Below are 23,556 nucleotides of genomic sequence, written 5' to 3' on the forward strand. Positions count from 1 at the left end.
GCTTATGTCCATATCCCTAATTTATCTATTTGTATTAATGTCTGTCTCCCCCTCCCGACTATAAGTTTGTCGTGGGCAGGGAACTGGTCTACCAACTCTTTTATACTGTGTTCTCTCAGGTGCTTAGTACAGTGCTCTGCACACAGTAAGCACTCAGTAAATATGATTGATGGGTCAACTGATTCCCATTGCTGCTCTCCTGAGGCTGGACCAGCAAGTGGGATTTAGTAAGGAACAAAGAGTGTCTGGGATTCGTTGTGATTACTGCTGTTGGTGATTCCTGGGTTGATTGATTGATTGAAGAGAGGGAGGAAGGGCCACCTTTAGCTCAGTTTAGAGGGTCACCTGGGCCCTGGTGAAGATGCCTTGTGGTGAAGATGTTCTCTAAACCAGCTTCACCCAGTGGAGGGGCTTGAGGAGCTTGACTTTGAAGCCACAATCCCCTCGTGAGGACTGCCACTAAACCTGTCATTGTCTGGCACTCTGGGACCACCTGAAGTAGCCCCTGTTTCCTGCAAAGAGATGAGGTTGGTAATTGGGATTGTGTGCTTTTTTCCTGGGATGCCAGTTGATAACCTGGGGTTCGTGTCTTTGTGGTCTGGCTAAAGATCCAGTACACTATCCTGAGGCTCATGCTTGCAAGTAGGTGGGTCCTCAGAGGACGTCCAGAACTGATTGGCATCCTCCTTTTCTGAACCAAGCATTGGGAGAGACCACAGATGATTGCAAGAGCAGTGCACAGCAACAGGGAAGAAAACGTGGATGTGTACAAGAAAGATGGCAGAGAGGCTTCTGGTGAAGTATGTTTGTGGCAAAGCATCACAATGGGTTTGAGCAGAGTCTTAGTCTCAGAACTCAGGAGTTTATATGGGAAGGAATTTCATGGGAGAGGGTTATAGCCCTGAGAAGATTCTTGCCTTCTCTCCACCTTCTAATGGCTTGCTTATTGTGATGCACTGTGAATAATAAACACAATTTTCTGTTCTAGGCTTGCTGAATGCTCTTTTTAGATCAAATTATTCTTTACCCCACCAGTGGGCAAACTCCTTTAGGGACTGGGGTTGAGGCTTCTCCTTCTGATTACTTGCTAGACACGTAGTATAACAACCTATTTATGGGAGATGCTCGAACCTACTGACCATATTGAATGTGGTGAGAATAATCCACCAACCCCTTGCCCTCATAATAATAATAATAACAATAATAATAATGGCATTTGTTAAGCGCTTACTATATGCCAAGCACTGTTCTAGGCGCTGGGGTAGATACAAGGTAATCAGGTTGTCCCAGGTGGGGTTCACAGTTTTAATCCCCATTTTCCAGATGAGGTAACTGAGGCACAGAGAAGTTAAATGACCTGCCCAAGGTCACCCAGCAGGTAAGTAGCCGAGTCTGGATTAGAACCCATGTCCTCTGACTCCTAAGCCCATGCTCTTTCCAGTATGTCACACTACTTCTCATTCTCCTCATCTTCCCTCTGACCTGGAACTCCTTCCTCCTTCACATCGTACAGTTCACCACATTTCCCACCTTCAAGGCCCTCTTAAAATCCCATCTCCTCCAAGAGGCCTTCCCAGACTAAGCCCCACTTTCCTTATCTCCCATTCTTTTCCGCGTCACCATGACTTGCTCCCTTTGCTCTTCCCCTCCACTCTCAGCCCCACAGCAATTAGGTACATATCTGTAATTTTATTTGTGTGTATTGATCTCCCCCACCTAGACTGTAAGCTCACTGTGAGCAGGGAATGTCACTGTTCATTGATATATTGTACTTTCCCAAGTTCTTAGTTCAGTGCTTTGCCCACAGTAAGAACTCAATAAATATGATTGAATGAATGAATGAATGAATTGTGCCTGCCAGCTCATTATATTGTAGAGCATATATTGTGAGAAGCAGTGTGGCTCAGTGGAAAGAGCATGGGCTTTGGAGTCAGAGGTCATGGGTTCAAATCCAGGCTCTGCCATTTGTCAGCTGTGTGACTTTGGGCAAGTTACTTAACTTCTCTGTGCTTCATCCTCTATAAAATGAGGATTAAGACTATAAGCCCCATGTGGGACAACCTGATCACCTTGTAACCTCCCCAGTGCTTAGAACAGTGCTTTGCACATAGTAAACACTTAATAAATGCCATTATTATTATTATTATTATTGTACTTTCCCAAGTTCTTAGAACAGTGCTCTGCACTCATTAAGTGCTCAGTTGATTGTTTACCAACTCTTATATTGAACTCTCCCAAGCACTTAGTAGGTGCTCAATAAATACCATTGATCGATTGTGTCTACCAACTCCCCAAGTGCTTCGTGCAGTGCTCTGTGTGCAATAAGTGCTTAGTAAATATGATCGATTGATTGACTGATTCATGATCCTGTTTTCCTGAGAAGGTCAGGGAGGAAGAGAAGCACGGTTGGCCCACGTCAGAGTGACTCAAGCCACCTCTCTTTTCTGGAGTTTCAAAAGATAGGCTGCCCTGCGTGTCCCGTAGATGCTAAACTTGAAATCCCCATGATGGACTCAGGTCTGCAGAAGCGAGAGTCCAGCTCCAGTTGGTGGGGCGGCCCTGGGAGCTCATGGCAGTATCAAGGGATGGGTGTGTTTGTAAGAAGGGAAGAGTTAACGATGTAGTAGGAGCAAATGGGTTTCTTTAGAGCTGACGGAGAGAACATGTGATCGGTCAGCAAGCCCAGAGGGCAAAGAGGGAATATTGGGGAAGTTTCTGGCCAGAAAACACAAAGGCACTGAATGGCCAACACCCCTCCTGGCGTGTGCTACAGTGACCTCTAGTGGCCCTAGGAGGGAGTTATGCATTCACAGGACCAGTTGGGCGAGTCCCAGGATACCAGTTTCAGTGGTACTGGATTGAAAAATCAGTCCACCGATCAATCAGTCCATCACATTTATTGATCGCCTACTGTGCATCGACTGTACTAAACATTTAGGAAAGAACAATATAACAGAGGTGGTAGATAAGTTCCCTACCCACAAAGACCTCCCCGGCACTGAGGCTATTTCTAATGCATCCCAAAGTGAAGGGTGGGAAGGGAAAGGAGAGGGCGTGAGTTAATCAATCAATCAATCGTATTTATTGAGCGCTTACTGTGTGCAGAGCACTGTACTAAGCGCTTGGGAAGTACAAGTTGGAACATATAGAGACAGTCCCTACCCAACAGTGGGCTCACAGTCTAGAAGGGGGAGAAGGGGGAGTTAAGAAGGGGTTATTGAGAACTTCAATCTCCTTGCGTGGCTGGGGCTGTAGTGTCTGGACGGGAGGCAGTTTAGAGGGGAAGGATGATGGGAGTGCCTTTTTAGCAAAATTTGCTGCTTTGGGTCAGCATGGCAGATACATAACCCATCCACAAGTCATCTTTAAACTTCAGTGGATGTTTCATGGGATCAGGATATCTAAGCAATGAATTGGGACTTATTATGGTATTTCCTAAGTACTTTTATTCATTCATTCATTCAATCGTATTTATTGAGCACTTACTGTGTGCAGAGCACTGTACTAAATGCTTGGGAAGTACAAGTTGGCAACATATAGAGACGGTCCCTACCCAACAGTGGGCTCACAGTCTAGAAGGGGGAGACAGAGAACAAAACAAAACATATTACCAAAATAAAATAAATAGAAATAAATAGAGTAATAGCTATGTCATATGTGTCGAGCACAGCTCTAAATGCTGGGGAAGATACAAGTTAATCAGGATGGCCACAGTCCCTGTCCCACATGGGGCTCACAGTCTAAATAAGAGGTAGAAGTGGTACTGAATCCCTATTTTACAGTCAAGGAAACTAAGGCACAAAGAAATTAAGTGACTTTCCCAAGGTCACACAACAGGCAAGTGAAACTTGCCAGGTCCTCAGACTCCAGGCCCATGCTCTTTCCACTAAGCCACCCTGGCAGCCTTGTGGAAAAAGCATGGGGCTAGGAGGCAGGAGACCCAGGTTCTATATCCAATTGCCACTGACCGGCTGTGAGACCTTGGGCTAGTCACTTTAGATAGAGTGGCAGCCACAAGTGCAGCTGGAGCTGTCCAGTCTGATAACCTTATGTCTACTCCAGTGTTAGAAATCTATTAAGTACTTAATAAATGCCATAATGAAAGAAGGAATGAGGGTCTGATCGTCCAGATAGTTGGGGTTCAGTTTATACCATTAATTTTGGCATTTTATTTGCTGTTCAGAGTTATTCTGGCAAGGAAAGTGTCTGCTACATTGTTATATTGTACACTCCCAAGTGTTTAGTACAGTGCTCTGCACACAGTGAGTGCTCAACAAATATGATTGATTGATTCCATAGAGAGGTTCCCTGCCTTCCCTTGCTTTTGGAAGAGAAAGCTATGTCCAGTCCAAAGAGGATGGGGAATATCCCCCCAGTCAAAGCCCCTATAAGACCCCAAACCATCACTAACTCCAAGTTATCATCATCATCATCAATTGTATTTATTGAGCACTTACTGTGTGCAGAGCACTGTACTAAGCACTTGGGAAGTACAAGTTGGTAACATAAGTTTGAAACTAAGTTTGAAGAGGAAAGCAAACATTTCATTTCAGGCATTGCCTCCCTCAGGGAAAAGTAGTTTGTGATTTAAATGGGAAAAAAGATAGTTTTAAGTAAGATTTTTTAATGTTTTATAATAGCCCAAACCAAAGATGACTATCTTCAGTTTTCCACTGGGTTTTTCAAACCCCCAAAAGTGTCACTACCACACAATGATGTCTCAAGTCTTTTGCTGTCTTTCTTACTGTATGATCCTCTAATGGATCAATCGTATTTATTCATTTGATCATATCAATCAACTGTATTTATTGAGTGCTTACTGTGTGCAGAGCACTGTACTAAGCGCTTGGGAAGTACAAGTTGGCAACATATAGAGATGGTCCCTACCCAATAGTGGGCTCACAGTCTAGAAATATTGAGTGCTTGCTGCTTGCAGAGCACTGTACTAGATGCCTGGGAGAGCACGATACAACAGAGTTATGTTCCCTGCGCACAAGGAGGTTGCTGTCTAGAGGGGGAAGCAGGCATTAATATGAATAAATAAATTATGGATATGAACATAGGTGCTGTGGAGTTGGTGGTGGGGTAAATAAAATGTACAAATCCAAGTGCCAGGGTGATGAATGAAGGAGTGGGAGAAGAGGAAATAAGGGCTTAGTTGGGAAGGCCTCTTGGAGGAGATGTGCTTTTAATAATGCTTGCTCGAGGGTCTTTTAATCAAGATTGTTATTTTATTGATTAAGTTATTCCTTAGTGCCAAACACTGTGCTAAGCACTGAAGTAGAAGATTTCTTTTCTTTGGGAAGGCTCTTGGTGACCATCTTTCTTTTCTTATGCCTTGAGGTCCCATCAATGGGCTGGTCTCTGACCAGTTCCCTAACCCTGGGTCTTCTTTCTTTGGGATCTGCGATCCCCACATGGGAAGGGGACTGTGTTCGACCTGATTCACTTTTATCTACCCCAGTATTTAGAACAGTGCTTAACACATAGTGAGCTCTTAGCAAATAGCAAAACAGTGTGGCCTAGTGGATAGATCATGGACCTTGCGGTCAGAAGGACCTGACTTCTAATCCCTGCTCTGCCACTTGTCTGCTGTGCAACCTTGGGCAAGTCAATTAACTTCTCTGTGCCTAAGACTGTGAGCCCCATGAGGGACGCGAACTATGTTTAACCTGGTTATCTTGTATCTATACCAGAGTTAGAACAGTGCCTGGTACATAGTAAGTGCTTAACAAATACCATAAAAAATTATTATTTTAATCCTGGGTTATGATCCTCCATCTTGAGTGCAGACTCACAAATTTCCAGGGAGATTTATTTGCATCGAGATCCTATGATGCCAAACACTTGTTTGGAATTTGGGGAAGGATTTTCCAGATGGATTTTTGTGGTGAAGCCTAGATCTGGAAAAAAAAAAAAACTAGGCATTTTTCTCAGCCCTGTCCCCAAAGAAGAAGGAAAAGTGTGACTGAGTACTGGAGAGGAAGAAAGGGCTTATTGGTCTTTCAAGCCCAGATGCTGAGGCTCAGCTGCCAGTTAATGAGCATTAAATGAATGACACTGTCACACGTAACGTTCAGAGGAGACCAATTGCTAAGCTCGATCATTTCTTCAGCTGTCTCTCTCCCGCCCTCCCACCCCCAGCTGCTCCAAAGCAAACTTTCAGTGGGCGGCTCACAGGCAAGTGATTGGCCATTGGCAAAAACCAGCAGAATCTTCAGCCTCCCAGCCAAAAGACCAAGGGGTGGATTGAATTTTGCCAAAGAGCTAAAGACCGTGTGTTGAGAATGCATTTTTTCACTCTGAGCCATTCTGTCAACAGAATACTCTTCATCGGGCACATCAAAGCCATTCCTTCAGCAGATTTTATTTTTGCGAATCCCTTAATCTATTCTGTTGACAAAAATTTCTGTCAACTGCCTCAAACCATTGTATTAACAAATTTCATTTTGTCAATCACGATTTAGCTTCTTGGCAAATGCATTTTGTAACACTCGGCTCCATTGTGCAGGAAGAATGCCAAGTAGGCAAAGCCTCAATCTTAATTTTGGGAGATAGAGAAAAGAAAAAGAAAAAGTTGAGTCATGACTGATCATTTTACATGCCTCTCAGCAGCCCTTACTTGCCAAAACAAATCCTGTGAAATAGATTTCTCCTACGAAAAGCACAAAACTCAGTGAATTAAGGAACTTAGCCTGGTGGCAAAATCACATGGTGAAGACAGTATTAACCCTGCAGGCACTGTCTGTTAGCCACAGACCTTCAGGGTTAGAGGCCGAGGGGATGAGCATTCGGTCAGCCTTTGTGACCAACAAAGCTGGTTTGGTTTTGTAATGGCCTCACGTCCAACAGATCCACCTTAGAAGTTCAGTAGAGCGAAGAGATCCCTTGGTTTGGAAACCCGCCATTATTTAGAATGAATCCTTGGGTCTCTGGTGAAAAGGATTGAAGATCACTTTTCTCCAGAGATACTTGTGAATGAATGACTGCATCAGCCTCCTTTCTGACCTCCCAACCTTCTGTCTCTCTCCACTTCAGTCCGTATTTCACTCTGCTGCCCGGATTATCTTTCTACAGAAATGTTCTGGGCATGTCTCCCCCCTCCTCAAAAATCTCCAGTGGTTGTCTATCAATCTTTGTATCAGACAAAAACTCCTCACTTCAAAGCTCTCCATCACCTTGCCCCTTCTTACCTCACCTCCCTTCTCTCCTTCTACATCCCAGCCCCCACACTCCACTCCTCTGATACTAACTTTCTCACTGTGCCTCATTCTCGCCTGTCCCGCCATCAACCCCTGGCCCACGTCCTACCTCTGGCCTGGAACGCCCTCCCTCCTCAAATCCTCCAAACAATCACACTTTCCCCCTTCAAAGCCCTACTGAAGGCTCACCTCCTCCAAGAGGCCTTTCAAGACTAAGCCCCCTTTTCCTCAGCTCCCCCTTCCCTCCGCATCCCCCCAACTCTCTCCATTTTCTGTAGCCCCCTCTCCCCACCCCACAGAAATAGAAATAAATTCTATTTATGTTGATGCCTGTTCACTTATTTTGATGTCTGTCTCCCCTCTTCTAGACTGTAAGCCCAGTGTGGGCAGGCATTGTCTCTATTGCTGAATTGTAGTTTCCAAGCTCTTAGTACAGTACTCTGCACACAGCAAGCACTCAGTAAACTCAATTGAATGAAAGAACGAATGAGAGTCAGCTTGATTCTGGATGCCCAGCAAGGTTCTGAGGTTACAGTGTGCATATTTTGAGTGCAACCCCCTTGTGAGTGGGGAACAGGTCTTGTGTTTCCGTGGTACTTTCCGAGGTGTTTTGTACAGTGCACCGTGCTCAGTAGGTGCCCAATAAATACCATTACCACTTACTAATGCTCAAAATACATAACCCCTGTGGGATCAGGGCTTCAAAATTGTTAATTCCGGCTTCTAGCTAGCTCCATCTTTTTTTCAACAGCCAGTCAATCAGTGATATTTGTAGAAAACCAACTGTGTCCAAATCCTGAACAAGGTACTTGAGAAGGCACAACCATTACAAGCAGGAGTTAATTTGTATTGAAAAATAATAGTAATAATTCTGGTATTTGTTAAGCACTAACTATGTGCCAGGCACTGTTCTAAGCACTGGGGCAGACATAGGCAAATCAGGTTGGACACAGTCCCTGTCCCACATGGGACTCACCGTCTCAATCCCCGTTTTAAAGATGAGGGAACTGAGGCCCAGAGAAGTGAAGTGAGTTTTCCAAGGTCACACAGCAGACAAGTGGTGGAGCTGGGATTAGAACCCAGGTCCTTCTGACCCCCAGTCACATGCTTTATCCACTAGGCCACCCTGCAAATGGTTTTTCTCCACTGACTCATGTCCCCTGGTGCAATAGTGGTTAAGAGGTTTATCTAGGAGGAACGAAGAACACAAATTGAGGAAACCAGAATAAGAGCGCAGGTAGACTATACTGATTGTAAATTTTGTTCCAGAATGGCTCACTTGTTGAAATCCCCTTTGAAAGATGGCTGTGCATTTGCGATCTCCCTGAAAATCATCCACTTCTTTCAAACACTGATGGAAATTTTTGAAATAATGCTCATTCTAAAAGCAGGGAAGTGTGCTAGAAGCAACCCAGCCCAACTTCACCTCCTCAAATCAAATGCATATTTCTTGTCCTTTTTCTTTCCCCACATCTTGAAGCAGGCTCTTGGCTTGCCTTTCATTTCTGCTCAGATGCAGCCATGTTTTGAAATGATGAACTTTCTTGGGAGCAGCGACTCCCATTAAAAGTTAAATGATTTGGCGACGTGCCTCATGCTGAAAAAAAATTATTTTAGACTTTAAATTAAACAGTTTAAGGTTGATTTCATTCACAGTACCTCCACTTGTCTTGGATGCTCTTACTGTTCAGCCTCCGTGGGGTAAGTCAGCACATGCCATGGAATGGTAGTTCTGTCTCTCATGTTTGGTGACTGGGTTATGTTCTCTGGCAAAAGAGCTGGCTTGCAGATTCAGGGACACAATAACAGATGGATTGATTGATGCCTATCAAGTTTGTCTCCCATCCAGAGCCACACTGCTTGACAGAGGAATCTACCGAGCCTGGGACAACTCATTATGAGGAAACTAGGGAATCCTCCCTTGTTCTGGATGCAGGGCCTGTGAGCTAACAGCAGAAACTGAGTGAGTGGTGGTGTGTGTGTATTTTGGCATGGAATGTTTCCAGCCTCCAGAGCTCTTTTCTATATTCTTGGGGGTGTTTTGAGGGTTGGGAGTTGGGGTGACGGAGCAATGAGGGCTGTTTGGAGAGAAGTTTCTGCAGAGAGAGAAAACAGCCACAATCAATCAATGGTTTTTCTTGAGCACTTACTGTGTGCACAAAAACTTGAAAGAACAATACAGTAGAGCTTGTAGACATGATCCCAAGTCAAAGGATACAGAGAAATGACCTTCAGCAAGGGAGCAGGATGTCTGTGGTAGGGGCAAGGCATTGTTTTTTGTTTCCATGTCCATGGGTGGCCACCACAGGTGGCTGAGGCCATAGGTGATTTTCTCTATCCTAAAGAATATCTAGGGCCAATAACCCTGTGGAAACCTGGCATCAGGCTGGTCGCTGGCTCCGGACCCCTAATCCAGCCATTTTGTCTGAAATGTCATAACAAAGACTCCCTCCTGGGAAGATCTGGGATCCCTCATGTAAAATCAGTCTGTCAAACTTTCTGACTGAGCATCTATTGTGGACTTCACATCAACCCAGGCATTTTGGGGTGGGAGGGCACACAAAAGAAATAAAGGACATGACACCGTAATGGGGAAGGCAAGCTGGACAGAAATCGGCAGATTTAAAATGGTTCAAAGAAAGTGAGAGGATGTGAGAAGCAGCATGGCTTACAGGAAAGAGCACGGGCTTCACAGTCACTTCTTTGGACCTCCATTTTCTCATCTCTAAAATGGGTTTTCAATATCTGTTCTCTCTCCTATTTAGACTGGGAGACCCATAACCACATGGGGACTATGCGCGAACTGATAATCTTGTATCTACCAGAGTGTTTGGCACATAGTAATTCCTTAACAAATACCACTATTATGATGATGATGACGATGATTGCTATTATTACTATTATCAACACTCCCAATTGGATAAATAAATCCTTAGCCAATAGATACTTGAGGGCCTTGAGAGAGCATAAGGGAAGGCATAAACAGCCGCATGAGTGGGGATGATTCAGGAGAGATGAGTGACATAATCAAGTGCTTAGTACAGTGCTTTGCACACAGTAAGCACTCAATAAATACCATTCAATGAATAATTATTAATCACTTTTGGCAAATCTTGGATTTATGCAAATAGGAAGCAAAAATCTGAAGCTGGGTACAATTTTTTAGTGGAAATAATTTGTTTCCTATCTCTTCCACCCTTTGATATATCACATTTGATTCCTGCGGAGTTGACCCAGAGAGCTATCGACTGAATTTTCTTTCCCCAGTGGTGTTAGAATAGAATCAGGTTAGTGAGCTATGGCTTATTTACCAAAAAGTACCAGAGAATGTGTATATGAATTAGTTAATCTTCCATAATGGGTGCCAGCCTCTTTTATTTTCATTCTTTGCAGTTCCTTTTGCTCTGGCATTTAAATCCTCCTCGGCCAGCAGCATTCTGAAAAAAATCACAGGGAAATCCCTGCCTGTGGAGAGTGTCTTCTGGGGGACACTCTTCTGAATGTCCCCTCTCTCCATTTGCCCTGACAATCCTCACAATCCTGGGGTGCCTTGTTATTAGGGCTACTTCTGCTGCCATGTCTGCTGCTCCCAGGCTTTCAGATTAAAGCAGTGTAACCCAGTGGAAAGACCACAAATCTCGGGGTCAGAGGACCTGGGTTCTAATCCCCGCTCTGCCATTCACCTGCTGCGTGACCTTAGGTAAGTCGTTTAACGCCTCTGTTCCTAAATTACCTCATCTGTAAAATGGAGGGTAAGACTGTGAGCCTCATGTGGGACATGGATTGTGTCCAACGTGATAAGCTCATATCCACCCTTGCAGTGCCTGGCACAAACTAAAAGGCTTAACAAACACCATTAAGAAAGGAATTGGGGATTGGACAGTGGAGACTCACATGTGTAGCTCAGTGAAAAAAGCATGGGCTTGGGAGTCAGAGGTCATGGGTTCTAATCCTGGCTCTGCCATTTGTCAGTTGTGTGACTTTGGTCAAGTCACTTAACTTCTCTGTGCCTCAGTTTCCTCATCTGTAAAATGGGGATTAAGACTGTGAGCCTCACGTGGGACAACCTTGACTACCTTGTATCCCCCCCCCCAGTGCCTAGAACAGTGCTTGACACATAGTAAGGGCTTAACAAATACCAACAGTATTATTATTATTACCTCAGGGGTGCTGTGCATGTTGGGTGTAGGCTGTCCACTGGGAATGCAGTTCCTTGGGAGCAGATTGGGGATGCTCTGTATCCAGGAGGGGATGTTGGCCTGGGGAGGACACCATACACCAGGAGCAGGCGTGCACCGTTTCCTCCGAGGAGTGGGTGCAAACCAAAGAGGCTCCATCCTGTCTCCTTGGGAGAGATTGTGCCCACTGGGAATATTTCCCTCTAAATCCCCCAACTACTCAAGAAATCCAATGAGTTACCCAGCAAACTGCCTTCCAGGTCACGGGACTGTGGCACAGCATTGGCCCTATATCCTTCATGGGCAATTTGCGATGTGTTGCACCCCTGCCTATCTACTCACATGTGGCACTCTGCCATCTCAGAGGGAAAACAACTGACAGGATGAGAGTGAGAGTTCATTCATTCGATCTTATTTATTGAGTGCTTACTATGTGCAAAGAACTGTACTAAGTGCTTGGGAGAGTACAATATAGTAATAAACAGTCACCCTCTTTGCCCACAATCAGCCTGCTGTCTAGAGAGTGGCACTGCAAAATCCACTAGCAAAGAATTGATTTCTTAACTCATCCATTGTTCCTTTTGGGGAATTCCAGGACCAGAGATATGGTCCCCAGCCACTTTTTTTTTTAATGGCATTGGTAAGGTGCTAACTATGTGTCAGGGACATAGTGCTTGGGGAGATACAAGCTAATCAGGTTGGGCATGGTCCCCGTCTCACATGGGACTCACAGTCTTAATCCCAATTTTATAGACGAGGTAACTGAGATACGGAGAAGTGAAGTGACTTGCCCAAGGTAACACAGCAGGTAAGTGGCAGATGGGGATTAGCACTCATGTCTTTCCAACTCCTAGGCCCATGTTTTATCCATTAGGTCATGCTGCTTCTCCTGTTTTGCTACCTTTGTTACTTTTTCTTTTTCTACTCTTCTGCCACTCTTTTTCTTGCAACCAGAAATTCTGGTGGGGAAGACAGCACTTGGTCCCTGTGTGTCCCAGCTGGCTTCCTGCTCACTGGGGTGTATCAGGGGAGTCACCCCTTCGGTGAGAAATGTTTCTGGAAGCCTGGGGTTTTTTCAGAAACCCTAGCTAGAGAAACTGGCCGTGAGGGTAATCTTCCCTTTAATGAAAAAGCTTCATAGTAAGACTGTCTTCCCCCAGACTGCCTCCAATCTAAATCCATTGTCTCATCCTTCGAGTGGCTTCAGAGCTGATTCATAGCAGTCATTTTTAGAAAAGTAGTCTTAAGGCGGAGGCTACCTGAAGCCAGTCATAGATGAGCCATGTTTTCCCTATAATAAATTTTCAAACCCATCACCCACTCTGATTCCACACACCAAGCCCTCCCACACCATCCTCCTCTTCCCGCATGAAACACAAACATTCCGCAGTGACTCACGGTCATGAAGTGTTTTTTGAACTTTAAATCGCCTCTTCATATTTTAAAATCATTTCATTTAAGTCTAATCTCATCCAGCACTGTATTTCCATTCCCTCTAAATGGAGGGGCTCTGCTCTCTTACCTGTTGCTAAGACAACCTGTACTGCATGCACACACTAGTGTGGGGGGAGGGATGGAAGCTCTCTTGATTCAATCTCTGAAATAATGCTTCAGATGATCAATACCAAGGGTATTGAATAGCTTGGATTTGAAAAAAAAATACATTTAGAGTTATTTTATTTCCTGGGGACTCTGTGATCTACATGGAGGAGTATTGATTTTTCTTTCAGATCCAGTGGTCTGTTCTCTGGATGAGACTCTGTTGGAACTCTGTCTGGTAAGTGCCTTTTTCTCTCAGGGGAGCCAGTGTTAAAGAGGAATGACTAATTTCTGATGAGTTTTGTTGCTTTACAAAAGAAAGAAAGAAACTTAAGACACCAAACGAGTGCAGCCAAGAGTGTTCGGCTAGAGTCACTAAAATCTCCAGCTGATTGTTGTGCTTCAAATGAAATGAAATCTAGAAGATGGGAAGATTTTTTTTTTTCTCTCTCAGCAGGGCTAGCTGGAGGAACAATTAGCTGATAAGAGGCAGTGAACACAGACACATACACACAGACATACCCCTAATGCTCTGCAAACTCTTCCCAAGTGCTTAGTATAGTGCTCTGGACAGTAAGTGCTTAATAAAGACCATTGATTTAATTCCTCTTTGGGATTTCTGCAGGCTAAATTGGGAATCCCTCCCCGAAACCTCCAATGGCTACCCATTTCTCTCCACATGAAACGATGACTCCTAACCTTGAAGTGGCATGGCCTAGTTGAAAGAGCATGGGCCTGGGAGTCAAAAGTCCTGAGTTTTAATCCTGCTCTGTCCTGAGGCAAGTTGCTCACCTTTGCTGTACCTCAGTTTCCTCATTTGCAAATTGAGGGATTAAATGCCTGTTCCCCTCCTACTTATACTTTGAGCCCCATGTGGAACAGGGATTGTACCCATTCTGCATATACTGTATCTACCCAGTTCTTAGTGAAAGGCACAGAATAACTCTTAACCAATACCACTGTTACTATTTTTGACTTTAAGGCTCACCACCTGTAACCCTTTTCCCCATCCATTTTCTTTTACTATACTCCAGTTTAACTCTTTTCTCTCTTGATAAATTAACTTTCAACTGTTCCTTACTTCTTCCACCTCTGGAAGAAGTTTCTTATAACTTTTCTTTCCTTTACGGAATTCTCTCCACACACAAATCCTTCAAACATCCTTCTCCACCTTCAAAGCTCTTGTAAGTACCTTCAAAGCTCTTGTAAGTATTCACCTCCTCCAAAAGACATTTTAAAAAAATCTTAAGCACTTATTCAACAATTTATGTCAAATAAATAATCCAAATCCCTCAGCTCCTGTTTCCTTCTGGAAACAGTATCTATCCTTAGTTTTTCTGATATAGTTAGTTCCCTCGTGGTTCTCCCCATCTCACATGGCCAAGGCTTCTGTGTGACTTTACTGGATCTTTCTCTGCCTCCCACCCATTAACTATGGAGCAAAAGGATGGCAATAAGGTCTCTGAAAGTGTCATTATACTGGAGGGCATCTAGGCAGATAGGCACCTTTGGCCTGCGAAATATGTCCCAGGAAGCAATAGTATAGCCCAAATCCTGACATTGCCCTTGGGGCCTTAAGGAGTTTTGGAGGACTAGTGGTAAGATTGTACAGGTCTTTATTGCCCAATTGAAAAAGTTGGCCTTGTGGATAAAGCATGGGCCTGGGAGTTAGAAGGACCTGGGTTCTAATCCTGGGGACACCATTTGAACAAGTCACTTTATTTCTTCATGTCTTAGTTTCCTCACCTGTAAAATAAGAATTAATACTGTGACACTCATTGTGGGGCATGGACTGTGTCCAACCTGATTAGCTTGTATCCACCCCAGCACTTAGTAAGTGCTTAACAAATACCACAAAAAAAGTGCAACACTGCAAACTGAACTTTTTCTTTATTAGCTAGCTGGAGGAGTGATTAAGTGCTTAATAAGTGCAAAACCAGTGCACGATTGTCAGAGCTGACAAAATCCCTGTACCCCATCAGACTATGAGTTAGGGTAAGGAAGTATCTTTTCTTCTTCAAATGCCATCGAGTCGTTTCTGCCCCATAGTGACGCTATGGTATTGCCCTCTTCAGAAAGCTCCATCTTCTATCATAGAGTCATTCTGGTATATGTGTCCATGGAGTTTTCTTGGTAAAGATATGGAAGTGGTTTACCATTGCCGCCTTCTAACAGTAAACATTTGAATCTCTGCCGTTGTCTTTGATCAAGGTTTTGATCATTGAACCATCCACCTTTGTCTCTTTCCCATGATGCTGCTGCCCAGCACAGGTGATTCAATTTTTGCCTAATGCTTCGGCTTAGACCTTTCCATCATGGGAACCCTATATAGCATAGCTCTAAGCTTCATCAGCATACACTAACTCTCTTGCTACGATAAGGCATCAATTCATAGGAGATTTGAATCTCATATCTTACATCCCCATTTTACAAATGAGGAAAAGAATCCCCAAGAGGTTAAATGACTGGGAAAAGGTCACACATCAGGCCAGTGTCAGAGCTGGAATTAGAACTGGGTTCTCCTCATGCTGAGTCTCATAGTTTTTCCTCTAGGCCAAGCTGCCTTGGAGCATGTTGTAGGATTTCCCTGCCCCCTTCCCATATTCTCTCTTCCATCCTCTGCCCTTACCTTAACAAACCCCAATGGAGAATGGAGTGTTGGGATCCCATCATTATCAGATAACTTTATATACTACAGGAGTATTTTCCTGGATGATAAAATGACTTCTTCTCCCCACTGGACTGATTTTCCCAGAACACAAAGAGAGAAGTGAGCTGATCAGCAGGAATCTGATTATGGTATCGATTCCACTCTTGGGAGTAAGAGGATACAAGGGATCGGTCAAGTTTCCACGAGAGCAGAAATCAGCCTCTTTCCATGACCACATTCATCTCTGTCTTAACACTGGGCACACATACACACACACATGCACGCACATGCGCATACACACACACACACGCACACACGCATGCACGCTAAAATTGGAACAGATGAGAGGAGGGCTTTGCCCTAAGTAGTAGAGGCTAGGAGGCTTACAGGATTCTCCCGTGAGACATTGAAGGGAGAAGCAGCATGGCTTAGTGGAGTTAGAAGGACCTGGATTCCAATCCTGGCTCTGCCACGTGTCTGACATGTGACCCTGGGCAAGTCATTTAACTTCTCTTTGCCTCAGTTACCTAATTTGTTAAACAGAGACTATGACTGTGAACCCCATGTGGGACAGGGACTGTGCTCAACCTATCTTATATCTACCTCAATGCTTAGTACAGTGCCTGACACATAGTAAGCAGTTAACAAATACCATAAAAATTTTTTAAAAAAGAAGAAATGGTTTTCTGAGCCAGGACTGATGGGATGATGGGAATTAGCCACCTCTTGATATGATCTTTTCAGGGAAGTTTTTATGGTGTTTTTTAAGTGCTTACTATGTGTCAAGCACTGTTCTAAATTCTAGGGTGGATACAAGCTTATCAGGCCGGATGCAGTCCCTGTCCCAAGTGGGGCCCACAGACTAAATTAAATAGAGAAGGATTTCATTCCCATTCTCATTCCCATTTCATTCCCATGTCTGCCTTCCCCTCTAGACTTGCTGTGGGCAGGGAATGTGTCTGTTATATTGTACTCTCCCAAGTGCTTAGTACAGTGCTCTGCATGCAGTAAGTGCTCCATAAATAGGATTGATTAACTGATTGACTCTTACTTAAATGGCTTTCTCGCCACAGCCTAGCCCTAGGTGTTGACAATCTCACAATTTGATTCTATACCAAATCCTCTGATTCCCAGCCCTACCTCGTAAAGGTAGTCCCCGAGCTGGAATTTTGAGCCCGAAGGCTACTCTTCCACTATCTTCTTTATTAATTCGAGAACACCAATGCTTTTAGTAGCAGAGGGGAGCACATCATTCCAACTAAATTTACTGTGTCAAACTCAGGTCCTTGAGCCCTCTGGGCAGTCATAGGTGAGCTGTGGCTATTGATCTTGCCTCCAGCATGTTGAATAATGCAGACAAAGTAGTCTCCAGGTGCCTCCACCGAATATCGCCCAGATTCAGCGGACGGAGGCGACCGAGGTTGGAAGCAGACTGCATTATAAACACTCTCTGCTTCTGCTGACAGCAGTGAAACCACTCCAGGATAAATGCTGGCATTAGCTCAAAATGTCTCTAAAGAATTGCAAGCATTTTCTCAAAAGATTTATCTTTGAATTTCTGGAGATGTTTAAAACTGCGCAGTGACCCATAGGCAACATCTCTCTGAAAGATCGACCCGCAGTATTTGACGTGGTCCTGCTGTCACCCCCTGAAAAGGAAACCAGAATTGAAAAGGTTAATGTTAGCCAAGGCTGAAATGCTTTTAGGTCCCTGATCCTGTCACCGGTGTGGCCTAGTGGGTGGAGTGTGGGCCTGAGAGTCAGAAGGACTGGGTTCTAAATCCAGCTCTGCCACTTGCCTGCTGTGTGATCTCAGGTGAGTCACTTCACTTTCCTGTGCCTCAGTTCCCTCATCTGTAAAATAGGGATTAAGATTGTGAGCCTCATATGGGGCAGGGACTGTGTCTAACCTGATTTTCTAGTATCATTCATTCATTCACTCAATCATATTTATTAAGCGCTTACTGTGTGCAGAGCACTGTGCTAAGTACTTGGGAAGTACAAATTTGCAACATATAGAGACGGTCTCAACTCAACAGTGGGCTCACAGTCTAGAAGGGGGAGATGGACAACAAAACAAAACATGTGGATGGGTGTCAAGTCATCAGAATAATTAGAAATAAAGCTAGCTGCATATGGTTAACAAAATAAATAGAATAGTAAATATGTAGAAGTAAAATAGAGTAATAAATCTGTACAAACATATATACAGGTGCTGTGGGGAGGGGAAGGAGGTAGGGTTGGGGGGATGGGGAGGAGGAGAGGAAAAAGGGGGCTCAGTCTGGGAAGGCCTCCTGGAGGAGGTCCACCCCAGTGCTTAGTCCAGTGCTTGCTATGAGCCAGACACCATTCCAAGTGCTGGAGCAGATACAGGCTAATCAGGCCTGTGCTCTTTCCGCTAGACCATGCTGCTTCTTATCTCTAGCATCTTTCCATTGTAAAACCACAGCAGGACCTGCTTCTTCTCCCCTGCTTCCAGGATTTGGAAAAATTAAACAGAGTCCTGCCCATAACCTTCTCTCACAGGAATTTCTCATTTTCTGGCGTGTTTTTTAGACCTGTGGGACGATCGGTCCCACCTCTCTGCCCCTGACGGCGTGGGGAGAGGTGTTTTTAGAGAGTTGGCTGAGTGGGCCACTGATAGCAGTACATTCTGCACAATCATCCCCTTTATTCATTGGTTAAATGTTTCCACTAAACTTCAGATAGCCCTCACATGAAAAATGTGAGACCAGGACAGTGATGTGGTGTGATTAATGGCTGATCCAGCCTAGTCCTCTTTCCCTCTCTATGTCTCCATGGGATTTTTGGAAAAACACATGATCCTCCAGGAGACCTTCCCCTACTTAGCCCTCACTTCCCCAAATCCCTCTCCCTTCTTCATCCCCTATGCACTTGGAACTGTTCCCATTAAGCACTTGCTATTCACCCCACTCTCAGCCCCACAGCACCGATGTATGTATTTGTAATTTATTTTAATGTCAATGTTCCCTTTTAGATGGTAAGCTCCTTGTGGGCATAGAACATGTCTACCAACCATGTTATATTGTATGCTCCCAAATGCTTAGTGCATCAATAAGTGCTCAAAAATGTGATTGATTGAATGATGGAACAGTGCTCTGATTCTCTTCCTGGTACCTAACCCTGAAAATTAGTCGCCAGAGGAGTCACAAGTTTTATTTCATCATACCAAGAGGGAGTGGTGGTGGAAAGCTCTGTTTTCTGTATTTGAGCCAATTTTGGAATGTATTTATAATTTTGTCAAATCTTTGGATCCAGAGATCTCATTAACACTTTACAAGGTTTCCTAATGATAGCATTTATTAAGCGCTTACTATGTGCAAAACACTGTTCTAAGCACTGGGGAGGCTAACAGGGTGATCAGGTTGTCACGGGGGGCTCACAGTCTTCATCTCCATTTTACAGATGAGGTAACTGAGGCACAGACTTCCCTGAAGTCACACAGCTGATAAGTAGTGGAGCCAGGATTTGAACCCATGACCTCCGACTCCAAAGCCCGGGCTCTTTCCACTGAGCCGCGCTGCTTCTCCTATGGGAAACAATGCTTTTCAGCACTCTTTTTCTCTATATTTCTGGAATGAATTAAATGGGCTAAACAGTGAAGTCATGTGGGGAACACACAGCAGTAAGAAGTGAGAACCCTGTCTTCACGGAGTTTACAATCTGAGGGAGGCAGTACATAAACCATTGTGGGCAGGAAATGTGCCAGTTTATTCTTGTATAGTACTGTCCCAAGCACTTAGTACAGTTTTCTGCACACAGTAAGTGCTCAATAAATACGATTGAATTAATAAATATATATGCATTGACAGGCAAGACCCTGATGAACAAACAACCATGTAATCTAGAGTGAGATGAATATAAATGGAAGGGAAAGTGAAAAGATAATACAGAATAAAACATATTTCTTTCTCTATAGGTACTTTCCCTAACCACGTCCAACAGCTCTGCTTTCCGAAACTTGGAGCAGGAAACTGGATCCATGAAAAACGGCACAGATTTCCATAGAAACCAAAATGAGAGGTGGGGAATTGTCTGAGAAATGATTGGGTCCACTGCATGAGAAATCCATGCAAGCAGCTAATCTTCAATTATAGTATTATTATTATAATTGAATTTGGTAAGTGCTTACTATGTGCGGCTATGTGTCAAGCACTGTTCTAAGCACTGGGATAGATCAGTCAATCAACCAATGCTATTTATTGAGCACTTTACTGGGTGCAGAGCACTGAATTAAGCACTTGGGAAAGTACAATATAATAATAATAATAATGGCATTCATTATGCACTTACTATGTGCAAAGCACTGTTCTAAGCACTGGGGAGGTTACAAGGTGACCAGGCTGTCCCATGGGGAGCTCATAGTCTTAATCCCCATTTTACAGATGAGGTAACTGAGGCACAGAGAAGTTAAGTGACTTGCCCAAAGTCACACAGCTGACAATTGGCAGAGCCGGGATTTGAACCCCTGACCTCTGACTCCAAAGCCCTTGCTCTTTCCACTGAGGCATGCTGCTTCTCCATATAATAGAGTTGGTAGACACATTCCTCCTAATGAGGAACTTACAGTCTAAGTAGAAGGGAGAACGGGTGTCAGATCCCCATTTTAGAGATGAGGAAACAGAGGCACAGAGAAGGTAAGTGATTTGCCTGAGGTCAGACAACTAGTCGAGCTTGGATTAGAACCCAGGTCATCTGTCTCCCAGATCCATGCTCTTTCCACTAGGCCATATTGCTCTTTAGTACCTACAGAGCACCGGGAGAATTGAGAATTGTTCAGAGTGATCTATTCCCTAGGAGAATGGGCTAAATCCAACTTGGTCCAGGTGACCCAGAGATCTGAGCTGCATCCCCCACTGTAGTGAGAGCTTAGTCAATGGTCCCTGCTTTGCAGAGGATGCCCAACTGGGCTAGCCTCTTCTGCTCTGCTGAGGCGATTAACTCGCCTAATCTGATGAAACTCTAATCAGGGGTTTGTTCCGCCACCCACCAGTTTAGTGCTCTGTCTGCAGGACATGAAGTTTAAGAAACATTGGTACTGAGAATCAGGCCCTCTTTGTCTTCTGAACAATCAGAGACACAGTGGGCTGGGAAGATTTGTGAAAAGCGAATGAGCACCATGAAAGCCAGCCGTTTGCTTAATTAAAAAATGAACTGCCTCTTTTAAATTGGAGGATGTCCCCGGGTTTGGCAAATTAATGAATCTCCTCATTGAATTAGAATGAAAAGATATATATTCATTAGATTTCCACTTATTAAACGTTTTTTGCTCTACTACATTTCAGCCAAGTCCACTTACTCTCAATATGTGGGGGTGGAGATGGACAAATCGTCAATATTTTCTGTGAATTTTCATCTTCACAGTACACATGCGATGCGTTTAGATTTTCTGGCTTAATTACTTGAGCAGAAGTTATCATATGATCCCAGGAGAAAAGATGTATTTAATTAATATCCCCTTCTCAAAGCTTTGAGAAGAAACGATTCCTCAATTTTTGAAAGAAAAAAATTCAGATATGAGGTTAATCAGGGTTTGGCTGTATAGGTGGTGCATTATCTTAATCTCTTAGTCTCCAAGAAAGCAATTCAAGGCTAATTAAACTCAAATCAAGATGGTTGCAGATGCTTTGATTTTATTATTTATAATAATAATAATAATGTTATTTATTAAGTTCTTATGATGTTTCAAGCACTGTACTAAGTTCTGGGGCAGATATAAGATCAGCAGATCCCACATAGGATTCACAGTCTAAGGAGAAGGGAGCACAGTTATTGAATCCCCAATTTGCAGATGAGGGAAATTAGGTATAGAGAAGGTAAGTGACACACCCAAGGCCATATAGCGGGTAAATGGCAGAGCTGAGATTAGAACCCAGGGCCTCTGACTCTTAGGTCCGAGGTCTTTTCAAAAAGTAGACTATGCTGCTTTTCATCCATTTACACCAGGGTGGTTGAGGAAAGCCTCCTAGTTGAGCAGAGGTTTGGAAGAGCTTAGAATATGGGAAGTTCATTGTAGGGAGGGAACATCTCTACTAATTATTTTATAGTGTACTCTTCCAAGTGTTTAATACAGTGCTCCGCACACAGTAAGTGCTCAGTCAATACCATTGATTGGTTGCTTAATTTCCCCAGTCATGTCATTTCAACAGCCACCCTTCTTGGCTAGTATAGTTGGATACTCAGTGGCACTGTGCTCTAAAACCAGTGGTTCCGTGCTCACAAATGTTGAATGAATGAATGAATGAATGCTAGTCCCTGAACCTTGGGTTCCCTTCCTCCCAGGAGGGTAAAAGTCAACTATCCTTCCTGGGCCTCAGTTTCTCTATCTGTAAAAGTGGGATATGAATTTTTGCACCGTGCTTTGAAAATGTCTGGGTAGGGGTGCATCTCAGTTTGCCTCTTTATCATCATCATCAATGATGCACTGTACTAAGCATAGGGAGAGGACATTATAACAATATAACAGACACATTTCTGGACGTGAGAAGCAGTGTCGCCTTATGGCTAGAGCAGCAAGGACCTGGGTTTCAATTATGGCTCTGCTGTTTTTCTAGTTTGTGACTTTAGACAGATCACTTAACTTCTCTGTGCCTCAGTTACCTCATCTGTAAAATGGGGATTATGACTGTGAGTCCTGTGTGGGACCTGAACTGTGTCCAATCTGATTACCTTGTATCTACCCCAGTGCTTAGTACAGTGCTTGATATATATAGCAAAACCTGGATGAGATATCAACTGAAGCGATTTTTCCTGGAAATGAAAATATTCCACATATTCCCTCAGCCTCATGCTTGTGTGTGTGTACACACACACACACACACACACACACACACACACACACATTAACAAGAATAGCATTTTTCTCAAGTTGAGATTCTTTAAAAGAGAAAATCCCCAACTCAAGAGTGGAGAACCCAGTCTCATGAATTTTAATTAGTGGCCACCCCAAATTAGATTCTCAGATAAGATAGCATCAGGTCCTAACTAAGAGTTCTAAGGGTCAGTGACTCTTTGGTCCCGCCAATCTGGAGAGCCATTAAGAGCATAATTGATTAAAGCATTGCCAGGGAATATTTTCCAGAATATGTGTCACTGACTTTCCTCTGGTTAGGTGTTACATTTGGTCTCTATGTAAAACAGGCTGAGATAATTGGATTGCTGGTGATCATGAGGAAAATAAACCTAATTTCAGCCATGAAGATATGTCAAAATACTTTTAAGGAATGAAAATAAATCCTGAAAGATAGTTATCTTGGGAATAATAATAATGATGGTATTTGTTAAGTGCTTACTATGTGCAAAGCACTGTTCTAAGCCCTAGGGCAGATACAAGGTGAGCAGGTTGATCACAGTCTTAATCCCCATTTTACAGATGAGGTAACTGAGGCACAGAGAAGTTAAGTGAGTTGCCCAAAGTCACATAGCTGACAAGTGGCAGAGCAGGGATTAGAACCCATGATCTCTGGCTCCCAAGCCCAGGCTCTTTCCACTGGGCCACGCTGCTTCTCCATGGATAGAGCATGAACCTTGTAGTCAGGGGACCGGGGTTTTAATCCCTGGACTACCACTTATCTGCTGTGTGACTTTAAACAAGCCACTACACTTCTCTGTGCCTCTGTTTCTTCATCTGTAAAATGGGGGTCAAATACCTGTTCTCCCTCCTTCTAAAACTGTGAGCTCATGTGGGACAGGGACATGACCTGATTATCTTGTATCCACTCACCCCAGTGCTTAGTATACTGCTTGCAACATAGTAAACCCTTAACAAATACCATTATCATTACTGAGTTGGGTGAGAGCCCTGATTATCAGGTGGGAACTGATGACTGAGGGAGGATTTAACCACTCCTACCCAAGAGGATTTTAGGACTCAGAAACCTGTCTGTGTGAGTTCAGTCCATCAGCCAACACCATTATTTAATTTGTGAGGGCTATGTGGAGGTACACAGTGGCAACAGTGGTATTT

Source organism: Tachyglossus aculeatus, chromosome 11, assembly GCF_015852505.1.
Source record: "Tachyglossus aculeatus isolate mTacAcu1 chromosome 11, mTacAcu1.pri, whole genome shotgun sequence".
Classification (NCBI taxonomy): Eukaryota; Metazoa; Chordata; class Mammalia; order Monotremata; family Tachyglossidae; genus Tachyglossus; species Tachyglossus aculeatus.